Source organism: Leptosomus discolor, chromosome 2 (genome assembly GCF_034619465.1).
Source record: "Leptosomus discolor isolate bLepDis1 chromosome 2, bLepDis1.hap2, whole genome shotgun sequence".
NCBI classification, from domain to species: domain Eukaryota; kingdom Metazoa; phylum Chordata; class Aves; order Leptosomiformes; family Leptosomidae; genus Leptosomus; species Leptosomus discolor.
The window spans coordinates 46,211,394-46,227,802 of record NC_141392.1 but is presented as its reverse complement, the minus strand read 5'-3'; positions in this window follow the sequence as shown (position 1 = coordinate 46,227,802).

Sequence of the window (16,409 nt, the reverse complement as noted above, 5' to 3'; positions counted from 1 at the left end):
TGCTGCTGCCTCCTGTCTCAGACAGACTGCTGCCTGCACCCTGCCTCTGGGGCCAGGAAGCCTTTCTGGTAAGGGGTGGTGTGCCAGGGCAGGCAAGAACAGGCACTCAAGCTAGCCCCATTACAGCCATGAGCTGACTTCCCACTCATGACACCAGTGCCATCAGCTCACCACCGCCTTGTTGAGCCCTCCCCTTCGCTTGCCTTAGGTCGGTGACAAGAGCTTGTTAAGATCTTGAAGCTGTGTGCATATGATATACTGTAAAATAAAACATGTTTCTTTGTATGCGGCAAATAAGAATTATTTTTTAGGTCAAATAGACTGAAATAAAAGCTTAAAATAGAGGTGAAATGAACCCAAATACAGCTACCTGGCTGATGAGCCTGTTCTTAATCTGCTGCAAGGAAGGACAGATTATTAAAAAAGAAAACAGCATTTCCTCCACATCATATTTCCCAGAGACCCTGGCTGCTCTTTCCTGGAGACATACAAGATCTTCCTTTCCAAACCAGGAGTTGAATGAGAAACCGTCCGGGTGTCTACCACCATGTGGAAGCAGATGGCCAGTCGCCAGCAGCCCGGGCTCTCCTGGCCTGAGAGAACAGTTCCTCTCGCTCACCCCCAGCAAGCCATCTGAGTTACACCAATGTTGGAAACAACAGGCCAAATACGACAGGTACACTTGTCTAAATTAAATGTTGCTGAGTGGTTCTCATGGGCTCATGGCAAAGCATAAGACGTAAATTCAAGTGCAGAGATTGCTTTAATACACATTCTTATCAGTTTTGTTGTTAGATGCCCCTCTTTCAGATATGTGACATTTCAGTTCCCTAAACTCTATAATGCCCTATCTATTTCCATTTTCTGAACTGTAAAAGATGTAACCTAGCACCTCAGGCACTGGGCTGAGGCTTTGGAGAGTTGGGTCTGGCTTGCTACTGCATATGTAGCCATAGCAATGCCTTTATTGAAAAAACAGGGATAACACATCCATGCTGCAACTAAATCCAGGTTATAAGAGCCTCATATGAGGGCCTGTTGAGTGCTGAGGACTTATGCTGCTACACGTATTGCCTTTGAATCAAACTCAGCTTTTTTTTTTTCCAATGTAAGACGGCTTATTTACTCTTAATGGTCTTATTTGCGCTATGCCACTGCCATTTATCAAAATGCAGTTGGTGTCAGCTATATTTCTCTGCTATCAACCTGAGCAAAACAGCAGTGAACAAGGCCCTTTCAGTTTAATTAGCCACCTTTGTTCCCCCCAAAAAGCTGTATCTGGATATGGTTTCTACTATATTAATCAAGTGGTGCAGAGCCTTCCCACTGCAGCCCCTCTCTCCAAGATGTTGCATGGACACCACATAGTTGTTTAATTCTGCCTGTCCCCTTTCTGTTGCTTGCGGGAGCATGCCCATGACCAGAAATGAATTACATATGCAAGGAAGAGAATCCACGCTGATGTCTGAAACACTCTCAGGTTGTGACACCTGCTTTTATTTCTCAGTGATCCAGACTTCACTTCACCCGTACTCTTCCTTCCCGCCTTAAAAGGCAAAGCTACCCTCAGCCTGCTGCCAGGATGGACTGAAAGACACCTTTCCTGTTTACAACAAACAGCACAAATTCTTTCTTTTCCTCTCCCCTTTAAGATCAGGTTTGTTTTGGTGGTTGGATTTTGGTTTTGGTTTTTTTTTTTTTAAATGGTCCTTGTGGAAGCAGCCTGCCTGACAGCCCTGCTGGCTAAAATCTGCTGTTTATCCACAGAGCAGGAACGCTCCGTGCCGCCAAAGCTTTCTTATTGTCATCACCTACATGCTGCTAGTCTGCTTTGAAGAAGCACCTCTAGGGGTGAAAGCATACTTCTGTCTCTAAGCTAAATTCAATCCCTGATCTCTTTGCAGAGACTAACAACAAGGGAGACATTTGGCATGATTGATGGGAGCAAAATGAATAATTCATAGCAGATCATTTATTTTGATGAATTTTAGCCTCTTTTTCTGTTTGCAAATTGTCTGCAAGTAGCTTATGAACATCTCAAATGTATATGGGATTTGAAATTAACTGCTGGATACTTTCCGCAAATAACTCCTAGCCTGTAGATTGCTCACGAACCATTCAGCAGAAGCATTTGAAATTTCAAATTCTAGCCACGTCTATTAGTTTGATTGCTCTTGTGAGCCAGAAGCTCATCTACAACACTGGCATAAATGCAGAGTAACCCCACGAACTGTGCTGGGGCATGACTCTGGGTTGGCTTTGGTGTTACCAGCCTCAGAATCTGCCCAGAAAACATTTCTGTTCTCTAAGCAGGTAGGTAACATTTTAAATCGGGTGTCGTCAGTGACCGGAGAGGAGAAAGTAAAACAAAATAATTTTATGTTTACATTTATTTTCCATGAATCATAAAGTGTTTTGTTCCAGTAACTCTCCTGCCAATAAACTCCCATATCTTTAACGTGCCTGGCTATCAGTCAGAAGCCTGTCATTTCTTACCTGATGCATTTCCCATCAGTTACCATGACATTCCCGCTTCTAGAAGACCATTAAATGAGTTTGTTAAGCAATTGCAGGACTAGACTCACCATCAGGCTGCCTCAGCTCCAAGCCAGCATCGCTGCACTGCAGTCAGTGGTGTAAGCCTGCCAGGATACAACAGAGGACCGTAACAGGGGGAAGTAACTTTTGTTTTAGTATTTTAACAACAGCCTATAGTAAAGCAGACCTAAAGAGGTCTTCAGTTGATGGGATGCTATTTTTGGGAACCAGAAGAAGGATCTCTCATTGAACTGGATAAATCTGGATACATGCTCATTTAGTGAACGTTTAAATTATATTTGTCTGAGCCTAGTGGTCCTTGTGCCGAATTCCTGCTGGCTTTCTAGGCACCACCACATCTATTTTACACAAGGCCATATATGGCTAAGCAGTTGGTAGAGCCCGTCACCCTATTCACATGGAGTACATTCAAACAATTGCCCCAGCAGCAAAAGGCCAAGTCACTGGCCCCCAGACCCGTGGCTGTCAGCTAAGCAGGCAGATAAGAGTCTGTCTTAACTTAAAGCTGAAAATCTGACTGAAAATCCTCTCTGATCAGGTTCTCTGGTTTCAGCAAGACCCCAGCTACTCAAAAGTCAAAGCACACTATTGCAAACATCAAGACACAACCTATCCGAGCTCTGAGTGACAGCTGGATATTGCTTTTCTCCAAACTACTCTGGCTGCAAACAACCCACAGCACAGTGAGGGGAACAGGGAACTCTTCATCGATGTGAACTAGCAGCTGATGCCACTCCTTCTTTACCTTTTCACACCTCTGTCCCTGAAACCCCCGATATCAGACCTGCTGCCAGCCTCCCAGCGTTTTTTCCATTTATCACGGCTGTGTTTTGCCAGGCCTGCTGCATCATACTTGTTTTCTCACTCCGGTCCCATTGCAACAGAAACCCCAGGATGGAGGAGGAGGCAGGATGACAAACACAAGCACCCTTTGCTGCAACACCAATGGAGGTGGAGGAAGGTGCTGTGCCAGGGTGGGGGGTGGCATTTCCTCAGGGCGGAGCATAAATTGTGTGGCACTCCCAGCCCACCCCACATTTGTGTCAGCCGTTTGCTGAAATACTTGTAAGCCTGTCATTGCTGAAGTCTTTTTGGCAGCTGAGTCTTAAATATAGACTCTAATCACAACTGCACATGTTGTACAATCAGCCTAAAAACTGATTAACTTTTTTACAAGCTTATGTTCAAGGGGCAAGTCAAGATGTGGGAGCTGGCACTAGCTCAGGGGCTGAGTCTGTGTCTCTTTGCCATGCATACCATAAAAACAGCGTATGGCATACTTAAAAGAGAACCAAATTATATATAATGGGAAATTAAGAGGAAGAACCGTGGAACAGCCTTCACAAATCAGGTGGACCATCAAGCTATATTACACATATGTATATATGTATGTATAATGCAGTGGAATGAACTGCTGTGAAAATGCTTATTTTATTGAAGAGTCTTCATGTGTTTTATTATTCAGTAGTTTTATTTCATCAACAGGGGGTTTTTCATTTCATTTTGAGAAAAGTGCAGGAGGGAAAAATAAACCACTCCAGCTCATATCATTTCTGTAGAAGGAAATGGAAGATGTGGGAGAAGGAAGCATTTGTATCCAAACCCATCACTGAGGTACCCTCTGAGCTCAGTTTAAACACATCATGGCAGATGTCTGTAACACAGCTAATGTCATTTGGGACAGCAGTCATACATCAGGACATAAGTTGATCTACAGCAAGGTCTACAGATGAGGTCCAGCAAAAAAATTCTCCTTTGGAACTGAACTCCAGAGGAGTCTATATTTTTGCTTGAAAGATTCAGCACTTGCCACCCTGTGAGGTACAGAGCTTGGCTTCATGGCCCTTTGATCCCTTCTGGTCTTTTAATTGCGCACCATGAGCTTCTGAGCAACTGGACATTATTTTCCATGCAATCCTCCCTACAAAAATAATCCCTTTATTGGTCCGTAGTCCCCACCAGTCATATTTCATATCCCAAGACCCCAAGCCTCTCACTGACTCCTGGTGCACTGAAAGCGAACTGTAAAGCAGCTAGTGTTTGAACAGCTGCCAGGAAGCGCTCCTACTTGCAGGGCTACTGGCTTGCTTTCCCAGGCAGTGGGTGCTTCATCTTTAAAATCAATCTGATGCATTGGCACAAGCCCAGGGAGTGTTAGTCCATCTGCTGCCTAACTCTCCCGGTTTGTTTGCAGAGGCTTGCCGTCAGCTGTTCAAATCCCTCTTTTTTCCCCTCCAAGGAATTTCCGTTTTTTTTTTCCCCCTAGCCTCCACCAGGATCCAAATAATCCCCACTTTATTTTCTCTCTCTTAATCAGCCTCCAGAAAGCCGTGGAAAGAAGTTTAAGAGCACACAGTGCAATTAGCACTACTCGTCATTTAGCTGGCATGGTGAGCACTGTACAATGGGGCAGGTGAGGTGGAAGAAGCTCAGGTTTCCCTGACAGTGTTTGGCACGGCCAGTCCCCAAGCTGAACACCATTCCTCTGTGGAGCTAGAGAATAGGATCCTACTTCCCACACTTTCCTCCCGGCTGTTGCAGTCAACAGCAGACTGCAAATCACTCCTGGTAAGAGACCAGTAGAAGACCACACCAGTCACCTGCTGCCTGGTGGTGGTCTCAGCTGAACTTCTGCTGCGTTGGTACTTGTACCAGAAGTACAGCTACTGCAATGAGCAAGGAGGCCAGGGACTGTGGGGACAAGAGTAACACGTTCTGTGGCTGCTAGCTGCCAGTCTGAGGGGACATGCTTTTCACAGCCCAGTGCCTGGAGCACCCTGGGGAGGGGCTTTCCAAGCCTCAGGGCCCTCTAAAGGCTGTTAAGCTGAAGGACAGGTTCAGCACTAAGCCTGTTCCCACAAAGTCTGCAGGGGGAATCCCAGCCACCAGGTAATGCCCGGCTGAACTCAGGTGTCTGTTAGAGGAACAAGGCTCTGCACCACACTTCACACTCAATCTCCATCCCTACTCTCCTCACCACCTTCTGAAGGCCTCATCTAGGGAGGAGACCCTGTCCCAGCCAGGTAAGATTTAGGGCTGTTCAATCTCTCGTGTGGAGCCCCAGATAGCTGCAGGAGCAGGACACACCTCGTGCACAGCCTGCCTTCTTCCTGCCTGACCCTGTGCAATAGTCCTCTGGGAAGAACAGCAGCCAACCCCTCCTCCCCTTCTCAGTGCAGAGCAGAGGTGAATGCCAGCATGGACAGGCACCGACTGTAACCCCACAGGAGAGCCACTTAAGGATGACACCATTTTCCTTTTAGGGCTTCCCACGGTCACTGAACACTTCCCTTGGGACAGGAGGAGAGACTGGGTAGGTTTTACCAGCATCCAGTTTCTCTCTCTTCCCCCCTCATGCTTGTGGCCATGCTGTACGACACAGTGCTTTGGTCCCGACTTGCAGTGCTCCAGCCCTGAACAAAGACGGCCATTCAGCCCAGACTGCGCAGTGGTTTAATGCTGCAGATGAACATCTACCATTGTTGCCAGCACTGCAGCCCAGCGAAATTAAATGCAAATTGTCTTTGTTCCCGAGCACAGATCCCCATTTCTTCAGCCCCAGGAGCCTAACAAACACCCTCTGTGCTCCCCATTTGTTCTCCGCGTATCACCTGCTTGTCAGCTAATACCCAGCTAGGCTGTGGGATTTAGCCTTGGGCGCAGCCTGCTCGTGTGCAACAGCATACAGATAATCTTTTAGGGCTGTAGCTACGCATGTGTCTCGTACAGTGGGATGTCTTTCAGAATAAAAACATCAAAGATCAGTCAGTGGGTCAGCAGGCAACACAGCTAAAACACAGCAAGTTTCCTGCTCATAAGGGAAAGGCGTCACTGCTTCAAAGCCTGGCCATCCACAACCCCTCCACAGCTGGGGCAACAGCAATATCATGCCTCCAGACCTTGATGCAAGAAATCCTACTTCTCCTGCCATTGTCCCTTGTATCCAGGAATAAGAGGATAAAACTAAGCCAATGAAAAGTCAGGCTTGAGATCAAAGAAAAAATTCCATGACATTAATCTTTAAAGGTAGGAAATAACTTCCTGAGGATACTGAGAAAGCTCCATTGTTTGGGATGCTTAATCCTATGACAGAAAACAAACAGCATGAAAAAAACCACAACTTTTTGACAGCACAGGTGACACACCACATAATTTAATGAGCTTGGTTTGCCAAGACACTTCTAACGTACCAGAGGCACCCATCCTGCGAGGACCCTGAATACACAAATCCCTGGACCCCTCCCCTAGAGCTCCACTATGATCAACTGGATTTCCTGCAAATACAGTCTGAAGCCCTGCCTACTGCAGCTCTGTCTCTTTCATGTGGCTGGATCACAGATAGTACTGAGACAGTTCAGTCTTGTGATAACAAAGATGGGCCCCTCAGCTCACAGTTCAGACACTTGATTAGTTGCTACAGCTCAAGAAGGCACTGCTTATCTGCAGAGTTGCAGTGGCAGACTGCATACACACTTAGCCTATCACAAAAGCGAGATAAAAATGTATTTGCTTAAATCTTTTTCATTGCAGCTTAGGCAAATATGCTTTACCTCATGTTTGGTCACAGTGCACTTGCCTGCTTGAGCCTCCAGCTCATAGCAGGTTGTGTTTTTAGATCCACAAATCCCAGGTTCAAGCCTAGATGCTGATGATGCTTAAGGCCATGATGTTATATCAACACAGGACACAAGATCTGCACAGAGCTGACAGCAAGACTAAGGTTCGTATTCTGTATCAGGCTTATCACCATGGTATCTGATCAGCTCTATCCACTACCAGCCATCACTTACCTCTCTAAAGCAACAACATTCAGGTCACCAGCTTTGCAATTTGTGAGCAATGAGGCAGACAAATATCTGATTTAGAATAGATGAACCTCCAATTGGCTGATGCATAAAATTAGAAGCTTTATTTAAAATAGCCAAATATGGGGTTTCCCCCACATTCTGAAATCTTCATCGTCTGCACATTAGCTCACTACTTTCCTGAAACACACACAGATATTCGCTCTCCCAATACACTGAGGGAAAACTCCATTTACATGAGTCAGTTCCTGGTAAAGACCACAGAAAGCTGGATAGCCCTAACTGCCAAGAGGAAATTATTAAAGCCACAAAGCAGCCAAAACCATATGGCAACAAAACGTCGGGGTTCCCCTCCCTCCCCATAAGGGCAGGGCAGAGTTCTTGCAGATGTTGAGAATCTTTCCTTGGCCCACAAAATGCAGATTAGCCCATTTGATCCGTCCTTAGCTGTAGAAATACCCAACACAAGGCAGGAGGAGCAAAAAGTTCAACACAGTAGCATGGCTTCATGCAGATGGCAAGTGAAAGAAAAGCAGTCATCAGACTGACAAGTGTCAGGGCTTATGATTCTCATGCTGTTGCAGAAGACCCCTGGAAACTGTTGTCAGCAGATTCAGAGAAAGTGAAAGCATTTCAGAAGATGTGCATTGAAAAATGAGAGTTGAGAGAAGTTGAAGAATTTAGAACAGGTGAGGCTGCTCAGGGGTCTGCTATAGAGGCTGGCTTCCCCTCAAGTGGTCTTATGCACCACGTTCATTTCTTAGACCAGTTTAACATCTCAGAAGCCTGAGAGTTATAGACATAGTCACCACATCTGACTGGGGGAATATTTCATACTCCGTACTGAGCTGCAGCTCTAACAGTCACAATAATAGCCTGCATTTCTGGAACCTAAGGAATGTTGTACAGCAGGCAAAAATTATTTCTGCCATCACTACGCAAACAGAGGAAGTGCACAAAGGGGTGAAATACTGCAGATGCTGGGATACAGCACTTAGCAAGGGGGATAAGCAGCCTGACAGACATGACCCCACCCAGCACCAAGGATTAGCACGCAGGCAAGATGAAGGCTCATGAGCCTAGGTACCCAGAAAAACTGAGCACAAAGCCACCTCAACCTTTAAGCAGCCGAAGAGCAGCAGAAGACACGACCTTATGTAAAGGCCACATTATATAAAGAACACAAGCAGCGCACACTTACCACATCCCAGCTGATGACGCCATTGCCAACAGGCCGCAGCTGGGTAGGGCTCACATCCATTGCTGAACACCTCAACAGGGAAGAGCAGCACGTCCTGTGGGAATTGAAGGCAAGGAGAATGGAACAACCCACACTGCACATGCCAAGCAGTCTTCAAGACCTACTTTTCAAAGCTCTGGAAATCCACCGCTGCAGCTAACGTCTGTCAGCTGCAAGAAATTAGGCACGTTATGGCATTGCTTACCTGCAGTCTGCATGGACTCCAACAGAAAAGGAAGTAGGGGCTACCACGGCAGCGCTAACCTGTCCCATTTCACACTGCAACTCCCATCCCAGCTGTAATAACAAAATTACAGCTCTTTTAATAACAAAATAAACACATTCTTGAAGTACTACAAATAGAATCAGCAGGGCAGACCTTGCTTTGAACTGAATTGGGCATTTCTACTTTGCTGTCTTCCTGCACAATTTCCACTTGAACATTTCCTACTAGCTTTGAAACAACACCCCAAAACAGGCTTGCATCTGAGCCTGTGAATGTTTGTTTTTAACTGTCCCAAAAGGACGGAATCCCAAGCTGCTTGGTTCCCAAACAACAGGGTGTTACGGCTGCACCTTCAAGTTCTCAGTTCTGGCTACAGACAGGAAACTGCACCACAAGCCCTGCAACAATAAACTTCATTTTGCTCCAGTCCAGTTTCACTCCCTCCTTTCTCTGTCTTGTTGCAGAGTCTGAACAACTCCCATACTGCTGTAAAAAAAGAGAATCCATTCTTGTGCTGAAGCCCAAGGCAAGGCTTTAAAGCCAAGGTATATCTATCTGCTTTGCCATCAGAGATAGGACTGCAGTGCTTCTGGCTATGCTTCGGCCAGCTTTAATCAAGGTAGTTGTGATTGCAGTACGTGTGGTGCCAGGGTAATAAGGGCTAAAGGGAAGACAGCATCCCCATCCAAGGCGACTAGTATCTAGGGTTGAAGCCTGACTTTTGAGCTTTGTCACCTGTAGGAAACCAGCTGAGAGCTAGTTTGCCTGCTGGTGCTGTGCCTCCACCTGTAGCACAGCCATACGCCTGGGCACGGTGGGAGGTTCAGGACAGGGCTGAGGTCTGCCCTGAGCGTGCTGGACCAGCAGTGCCCTGGGACTCCAGGTGCAACTCTCTCAGGCTTAGGTGCATCCCTTTCAGGTACTACCTTGAGTTTCAGCAGCCACGTTTGTCCTGCCTGTGTGCCAAAGACTACTGCCCCACAGCAGGGACCAGAGAGAGAGGAAGTGTGTTAGCTTCTCTGCAACTTGGTAGTTTATTTTAAACCATCCTCCCCAGGGGTTTGGGGTAACGGATCAGACTCGGAGTGAGACCACAACTCTGCTCCACTGAGGCTGATGTGGGGAAAGTAACCTTCAACGTGGTGCAGTGAGATTGATAAGGCCCTACACTGCTTCAGTTAAACCAGCTGAAGCTCCTCCATCCGAGGGCTGTAAGAAGTGACTGCCAGTGGTGGTGGTGGGCGCTGCTCCTATCACGGCAAATAAACTCCAGTCACTTCTCAGTGCACGTGTTCGTCTTCCCCTGCTCCCTTTGCAGCCTGCAGGCAGTCCGTGGCAAACTCTACACAGCCGAAGGTGCCAAAGGGAAGAGATGAGCTCCTCTGACAACCAGGCAGGTGGTTAGGAAACATTCTTCCATTCCTATGACCCCGTCCTGTCACAAACACTTGCATTTTAAGTCAAGGTTTTCTTCCTTCAAGATTTCAGACTAGGTTAGCTTTTTCGGTAAAAGAGGATGCTGACGAGCACCTTCCTGGTCTGACAGAGTTTGAGCTAAGCTGTGGGAGTGTCAAATCCACATTAGCTGAAAGAATTCTTACAACAAAAAAAAAGTATTTGCTCCATTTGGCAAGCCACTTTCCATTGCAGTGGCACAGGCAGACTACCTGACCTTTAAACTAAGAATTAAGAGATATAAGAACAGGGCTGATTCTCCACGTTTAATAAAATCTACATTTCAGACTCACAGCATTTATCCTGTATGCCATCAGCTGTTACATTTTAGTCCTTTACTGCTGTATGGAGCTCAATAACATAACTATTTGCAACTTACTGCAAGTCTGCATCCCTGGAGAACAGCTCCTAGCTATGTTGGGGTTTTTTGTTACAACCTCCTCCATCACATTAAAAAGCCCTCCCAATACCTGGTCTGTTTCCCTGCAGAAGTATTTGCAGACCAGAATTGAAAAGCCACCTCTCAATCTCCTTTCTGAAGGCTACAGTTCATATACAGTGGCTGGCTTCACAGTTAAAAAAAAAATCTTTGCAAGCTCAACCAATAAAATATTAATAGTTTTTATTATAATTAGCATTATTTGTACTACTCTCGTTGTTGTTTTCTTGCTGCTGATGTTGGTTTAATAACACTGCTGAGAAGCTCTATGTAAAGCATGGATAGAACACAACTCCTGCCCTGAAGAGATTAATGTCAAAAATTTGGCTTTGTGAAAGATACGTTGCAACTACCCACAGGTTACTGGGTTCGCTACAGCAGTAGCTGTATCAAGCTCAATGGACTCTGATGTGATACACAAGAGGTCTGGCCACATGATCTAGTAGTCTCTACTGGTCTTAAGCTCGTGAATTCAAATAAACAAGACAGGAAGAAGACAGAGGTGAAATCACTTAGCAAAAGGCAGAGCACTGCCTAAGATGCAAATCACCAAATTCACAGTGCAGCATGCCAGCCATTAAGTCACCGAGTTTCAGAGCTTTTTCAGGGGCATGTCCTTATTCAGAGAAAATAGTTTGTGTCCTTCCACCAACATTTACTGTGAGAGTAGGAGCAAAACAGCATATGCGTGGTAACACATCTACACTGTGTATTTGTGTGTGCCTTGAGGGGACAACAGACAACACTTGACAGGTAAAGATGGAGAAGGGAAGCAAGATTTCATTTGCTTTACATTACAGTTTTCAATGTCTCTGAACACCCTGACATAGTCTTTCATGACCTTCCTCCACCTCCTGGGTCCTGCAACTTACCCACTGTGAAATACTGTGCCAGATTATACCGGTTCTCATAAAAACACTTAAGACGTTATAAGGATATGTAAAAGGCAAACTTTCTTATAGGCTTTCTTCCCCTTGCAATTGCAAGCTATTTTCATGTTCTCCTTTCCTGCAGGTCCCAGTCATCCATGACCTCCTTTTTTCGCATTTGTGTGTGCTGGCATAAATGTTGCATAGATGTGCAATTACATGTAGGTTAGGGGAGACAGAAGCAACAAAGGCTGCACAGCTGCCAGCTGGGAGTTGCAGGGGTAGGTGGAGTTACACCTAGACTGAAATTGCTCCTCTCCTTTCATAGTGCAGCTTTATTTACCTCAGTCTCTTGTACTTCTCATCATCCCTGATCCCTTTCATGTCTTTGCTATTAAAGTTATTAGGAAAATTATTCATTCAATTGCTTGTAGAAGCTGCCCAAAGATAAATACATTCAGCTTAATAAACCTTGTTAGCAGGAAGGAAGGGGAGAATGCCTAATTAATGTATTAATGATTATAATGCACTTTGAAGATGAAAAGTGCTGTAAGCTTTAAGGGCACACTTCTGCCCTCCAAAGTCCCTAGGAATCATGTGCAGAAGCGAATTCTAAACATTACCACTGCTACAACGGCAGGGAAAAAGATGCATGTATCACTGCTACTCCTCAACACCCTGGATCTGCATGCAGAGGTTAACCCGTCTTCCAGACATCATCCATGTTAAGACAACACAGCTACATATTCTCCTCCAAAAACAGGAACGGAGGAATGCCAGGAGGAACCATTTCATGCAGTTCATCCATGCTCTGTGGGTACACGGCCCAGCTATAATACCATGGTACCTGGAAAGAACAGATGGAAACTTCAGACCTTGAAAGTTAAACACTACCGTTTCTTACCACTCACACTAATGGGTTTTCCCAACTCTTAGTATGCTAAGCGTCTCCCCTCAAACAAGAGATGCCAGGAGAGTCCTCTTGCTAATAGACGGGATGCAACAGGTCTGATGATGTTTTTAGAGAAATGGGAGCTTAGGGCAGAAGTGCAGGCAGAAATACTGTGACAGATGACAATCCCTAGCTATTGTAGGGAAAGGGCACGTGGGTCAATGGAGATTTGCAGCTAAGTTTCCATGGTTCAGGAACAAAAGTATTTCTCCTCCCCAGGTTTCTCCTCATCCAGACAATACAGCACAGGCTGAGATCTGAAGAACAGATTTGCCTTTTGCTGCAGTAAGAAATCTGCTTTACAGCACGGGAAAATAAGTCTCTTAGAAAGTCTCTTAGATGTCACTGCACAAACAAAATATGAGCTGCTAATAACAGGTTTCTTAGACACACATTTCCTTTGCATGTGGTACCAGGAGGCACATACTCTAGGCTCTCATTATTATGGGCTTAGGTTATGAAAACTTTAATGAACATATTTTAAAATGTCAATCTGAAGAAATCAGGTACTAGCAGCTCACATTTGCATAGCTGTCTCCTGAAAGCACTGAGCAATCTCAACAAATCCTAGAAAAGAAACTAAAATGCACACTAAAACAACAGCAAGTTTCACATACATCTGGTGTGAAGACAAAAGGGGCAGAAATTGTGCTCTCAGTCTACATATTTTCTGGTTATCACTTGGGATATTGTGAATAAACCATATAACGCTGTATGGGTCACCTCTATAGCATTGAAGAAAAAAATAAATCTCAGTTCACCTACGTACCCACAGAGCATTAAACATTCTGCAAACCTCACAAATCCCCTGTGGAGAAGACTCATGTCTGTGTCAGCAGCCAAAGAAGGAAAGGCCTCGGCAAGCAAAGCACACAGGTGACCTGCAGCAGATGCAAGAACAAAGCTACACCAAAGCCCCAAGCTTTACCCCCAGCCACGGGTGCTCTGCATCAACTGCACCCCTGAGCCTCACAAACAGGAACAAGCAGCACCCACCTGGGTTTAGACAGACCAGCTGTGCTCAAGCGGCAACATTTCTTGCCAGGCTAAAATCAGCATCTGTTTGTTCTGGTGTCTCTGCTCAAGTGATAAGCATGGATGGTACTTTCCCTTCAGGGGATTAGGGGCTGACAGTTACTGGCTGGATGAGGAGTACTAAATCAGCCTTCCCTCCACAAGTTAATACACCGTCCAATAAAGCTGAGGCTTTGTTTTTGCAGGCCACGTAATTTACTGATGGCAGTAACTGATGAAATTTCTTTTATGGATTTGTCTGTGCCCCAACATGAAAATTTGATTTTTTTTTGTAACATGGTCATTTACTCTTCCTTTCTTTTCCTGGGATATTAACAAAACCCAAACCCAACAACACTATTTATTCCCTGAGGTTACTGAAGGGAACTCCCACACATTGCTTTAAAACCGGCATGAAAATCTAAACACAAATCAATCACTTCTCCCCACAATGTTGTTTCTTCTCCCACCCACCGTCTCTCACACCTGGCAGTGTGTTAGGATAGCAAGTGCCCGCTCACAGTTCACACTGCTGCACACATGGTGGCTCACCACCAAAAGAGGTTTCTAGGTGCTTGTAGTACACAAATAAAGCTACAGATGTTCAAGATGCACTGAAAACCAGGAACAGCCTGGTTTTGAAAGCTGCTCTGCTTTCAGCTGCCCGGAGCTTCTTTCTTTCTTGTAAGCTGCTGATTCCTACCCCAAATCAGATCATTAACAAAGTCATCTCAACAGCAAAGACCCCTGGCAATAGTCTGACTGCAGCCCAGACCGCCATTCCTGCTCTTTTTCTTCTTTCCTACAGCAGCAGCAGCAGCCCATGGTCCTCATCCTTAGGACAGCAATGTTCAGCTTTGTGCACGTTCCTGAGAAGCCCCAGCACAGCTCTGTGAAAGCCTGCAGAAGTAATCCCTCAAGTGGAGGCTGTAGAAATAAAAGCAGGGGTGCCTGAACCTAACAGTAAACTCAGCTGCTGAATGAATTAACAGGGGACATGTCCCCGATTTCCCTCTCCTTTTATTCCTCACTTTCTTTCCAAATCCTCTCTACCAGCCAGCAGTAGAAAGACCCTTGTCCTCTGGTTGTAGGGAAGAGCTGAAAAGGCATTACAATGACTTCAGTGCTGGAAAAAGAAGGCCCAGGCTCTGTAGCAGCCTCAAGGAGAAGATTATTAGTTCAGAGCAGATCATCTGTGGAACTTCTCCCTTCAAGAAGCAATTCTGAATCCAACTTTTACAAAAAGTAAACAAATCAATGACAATTGCCTTGGGGCAGAAGTTGGTCTCCACCAATCTTTAAAGAGAATCCCCAGAACTACATGTCAGAGTAAGGCTCTTCCGACACAAACAACTCTATACCTACAAGGTCCAAGCAGCCACTACTGGAGGGTCATTGCAGGCCTGTACCTCTTGCCACTCTATGCTTGCATTGAAAGATGCCTACAAAAGACAAAATGGATTTTGCCGGTTTTGTTCATTACCGTCTCTAGAAATAGGTCCAAAAAGGTTAACACCCTTCTTCAAGAGGAAAGGAATGTCAATACAGCTTAGGCACCTGGAGGGCCTTTATTTATTCTTCCCAAATTCTCTTGGAAGAACTGTCAAGGGATTTGCTAGAGCGCTCTCCTAGACTAAAAGCTCTGAGGAGGTCACAGGGACACACTTTGACAAATTTTCCAGGCTTTAAAGTCAACAACAAAACCCCCAAAACCTTTCATGCTTTAAAAAAGTACACGAATAGAAATCCATACTACTCCATAGCAAGTCAGGTTTCACCTTCCCTTGCCTGTGACATAAATCTCACAGGGTAGACACAATAACTGGAGCATCTTCCTTTTTGGAAACTAACCATTTGCAGAATACTTCACTGATCATACAGCTGCAAGTGTCAACATTGACAACAGTGAGACAATGGCACTTTTGTATGTTTCCTACTGAAAAAAAATCAAGCATTTTGCTGAAAAAAAAAAAACGGGGGAAAAAAAATAATTTCCCCATGCTTGCAAACACTGTTCAGGACACAAATGCAGTTGTCCACCTGAATGGCTGGAATTTGCTTCGAGTAGAAAAGCAATGGTTGCACCTCAAGGCAAGTGTCCTTACAGGTCTGTAACACGCAAAGATTATAGAACCCCAGTATAGCTATTATCATAGAATCACAGAATCATAGAATACCAGGTTGGAAGGGACCTCAAGGATCATCTGGTTGAACCTTTCTTGGCAAAAGCAAGATGGCCCAGCACCTTGTCCAGCCAAATCTTAAAAAGTATCCAATGTTGGGGACTCCACCACTTCCCTGGGAAGATTATTCTGAAGGCTGATTGTTCTCACTGTGACAAATTTTTCTCCTGTGTCCAACTGGAATCTCCCCAGGAGTAACTTGTGCCCACTACCCCTCATCTTTTCCACGTGACTCCTTCTTAAAAGGCACTCTCTATCTTCTTCGCAGCCACCCTTTAAACATGGTGATAAGGTCTCCCCTAAGCCTTCTTTTCTCAAGGTTGAACTAACCCAGCTCCCTCAGCCCCTCCTCATACGGCAGGCTTCCCAGGCCTCTGATCATCTTTGTGGCCCTTCTCTGGACCCTCTCCAGCCTGTCCACGTCTTTTTTGCATAGCGGGGACCAAAACTGAACACAATATTCCAGGTGTGGCCTGGAAAGTGCCAAGTGGGTTAATGACTTCTTTGTCTCTGCTGGTGATTCCCTTGTTGATGCAACCCACCATCCTGTCGGCTTTCTTGGCCGCAGCAGCAGCACACTGTTCACTTATGTTGAGCTTGTCATCCACCAGGAGCCCCAGGTCCCTTTCCACAGAGCTGCTCCCCAGCCGGGTAGATCCCAGCCTGT